A 3,091-nucleotide genomic window follows, 5' to 3' on the forward strand; every position below is an offset into this window, starting at 1 on the left:
CCAGCCCCGTATAACGCCATGTTCCCTGCTTATACTCTGCCAAGTCAAACCTTGCCTGATATGTCTTACTCTGCTCAGCAAGCAAGCAATGTGCAGCCTCCCTTCCTGACATCTGCTCCCCCTATAAGTCAGCTAGTTCATTCTACTGGCCACCTGCAGTCAAGTTATAGGAGCTTTCCTGGTGTTATGTCTTCCTCTGCTCAGCGAGCAAGCAATGTGCAGCCTCCCTACCTGACATCTGCTTCCCTTATAAGTCAGCTAGTTCCTTCTACTGGCCCCCTGCAGTCAAATTATAGGAGGGTAGAAGGTCCTTCTTTCCCTGATCTCACTAGGGAGGATGAAAGCCAGTACTTGATGCTAAAGATGGCCCTATCCAATTTGGGTTCACATGTTGAGCGGCTTCTAGAGAAGCTTCCCTGTGAGCAGTTCTGCCAGTTTAAGAGATCAGGGCCCCTTTCCTATAACCTCTTAGATTTTTCCAACTGGCTACAACAAGAAGCCCGTTGTCAGCCCAGAAGGGAAAGAACACCACAGCACATACGGCGCAAAATGGAAACAAGTCCTTAGACACTTATGCCTTACTGGATGATGGGTCTGAAAGAACAATCCTGCTGCACCCTGCTGCCCAAACACTTCAGTTAAAAGGAAAATCTGAGAGCCTGAAGCTGAGAACTCTGAGACCGGATGTTCAGACTCTTAATGGAGCTATGGTGTCCTTTACCCTCATTCCTAAAGCGCATCCAACTAAGTCCTATGTCATCAGTCAAGCTTTCACTGCTGACCAGTTATCCTTGTCCGAACATTCTCACCCTGTGAAATCTCTCCAGCGACGCTACCCTCACCTCCATCAGCTTCCTCTCAAACAACTTAATAAAGTCACACCCCTACTCCTCTTGGGGGCTGATCAAACACACCTGATTACCCCAACACAACCAGTGAAATTGGGCCCTCCTGGAGCCCCTGTTGCAATTTAAAACCCGACTCGGCTGGACACTGCAGGGTCCTGCAAGGGATCTCACCAACTCCTCCTCCACTCATTTTCACTATATCTCCTTTAAACGCCCACCTGATGACATCTACCACAATGTACAGAAGCTGTGGCAGCTGGATGCCCTACCTCAGAGAAGCATGAAAGCAGTGGTTCGATCTAAACAGGATCAAGAGGCAATGCACCAGCTTGAGACCAAAACCATCAGAACACCTGTTGATGGCATCCTCCGATATGCCGCACCTCTCCTGCGGGTAGAACCCTGGCCCCCTCTGAAGGCCCCCAAGGAGGCAGTAATGTCCCATCTTCGCAGCTGTGAAAGGCGACTCCTTCAAAACCCACTACAAGCAAAAACCTATAACAGAGATCCGGAAACTAATTGATGCTGGATATGTCAAGAAGTTGTCCTCATCTGGAGTGAAGGATGGCCCTGAATCCTGGTATATACCCCACCACATTGTGCATCACAACAGTAAGGACCGCATTGTGTTTGATTGTTCCTTCTCCTACCGAAATCAATGTCTGACTTCACAGTTACTTCCTGGACCAATCCTTGGGCCTTCCCTACTTGGAGTTCTGCTCCGTTTTAGGCAGCATAAAACTGCAATCAGTGGAGACATTAAATCAATGTTTCACCAGGTGCGCCTGTTACCTCAGGATAAACCTCTCCTGCGATTCCTCTGGCGTGACCTGGACTGCAAAGCGCCTCCAACTGTGTATGAATGGCAAGTTCTCCCCTTTGGCACAACCTCAAGCCCTTGCTGTGCTATTTACATCCTCCAAAGGATCATCAAAGATGCACAGGCAGATGAGCACATTACCCATTCCATACACAATTGCTTCTACGTGGATAACTGTTTGCAAAGTCTACCCACGCCAGAGGAAGCCAAAGACCTTCATAGTCTGCGCACTACCCTCTCCTCTGGTGGCTTTGAAATCAGACAATGGGCCAGTAATGATCCTCAAGTCATCAGTGACCTACCTCCTGAAGCCAGGTCAGAACAAATAGAGCTCTGGTTATCACACCATCCTTCTCTTGATCCCTCAGAGTCTACACTAGGCCTCCTTTGGAACTGCCTTACAGACAACCTCAGATATAGGCACAGAGCCATTGAACCTACAAACCCAACTATGCGTCATCTTTACAGAATTCTTGCTAGCCAGTACGATCCTCTCGGCTATATCCTTCCTTACACAACAAGAGCCGGGACTGGGATGATCCAAATCTCCCTCATAATCTCCTAGAAGCCTGGCTCTCACAGACTTTATTAGCTGCACCTGTGTCCACAGCCTACGTTTTGTTGCATGTGGTTGTACTGTGCACAGGACTGAGTTTTACTCCTTTCATACTGTTTTTCCTGCGTGTGCGTAATTGACCATGTAAGTGCCTTAATGCTTAAATATTGTTTTGTATGACTTAAGTTTGGCTTAAATGTGTTTGTTCATGCTTGCTCAAAGTTCCTGTTTAGGCATGTGCTTTAGTTAACGTGCAGTTGATGGAACATTATGGTTGCCTTGTACCTTATTTAGCACTGTTTAGTGCTAAAACTCTGTATATGTGTTCCCCTTTATAGAAACCACACGCACATCTACATGCACCAAAACTCCTTGGATGTACAATAAACTTTCATATACCTGGTTTGACTAGACTGGACCTGTTCTTACCGACAGCCCCACTGGCTTCAAGCTAGCTACCTAAACATCTGCCACCTCCTTATCATGGTTCCTCCTTTTCATGTGGGTTAGATACATAATATGGAGTTATGCATAGAAATGAATAGTTGCTCACAAGTCCTTTTAGTGTCATTTAGATGCATATATACATGGAAAGGCAGTTTCTGTGCCATTCTGTGGATGTATGTGGACATGTTCTGTGAAGACCAGAGAGGTTAAAAAGGTCTCCTAAGGAATCTCAGTCTGTTCTTTGTCTTCTAGGTGGGGGAAAGTCAATCCAAAGAGCTCGTGATCGTGATTACTATCACTGGTTTACATGTGATGGTCATGCTGTGCATCTCTGACCATTAATCTTGATTACTTGCCCCAAAATTGACAATCTCCTTGGAATTGTCAATAAGTGTTCTTTTGTTTAAATGCTGTGAGCTA

This window comes from Sinocyclocheilus anshuiensis, unplaced genomic scaffold (assembly GCF_001515605.1).
Source record: "Sinocyclocheilus anshuiensis isolate Anshui unplaced genomic scaffold, SAMN03320099.WGS_v1.1 scaffold1253, whole genome shotgun sequence".
Lineage (NCBI taxonomy): Eukaryota > Metazoa > Chordata > Actinopteri > Cypriniformes > Cyprinidae > Sinocyclocheilus > Sinocyclocheilus anshuiensis.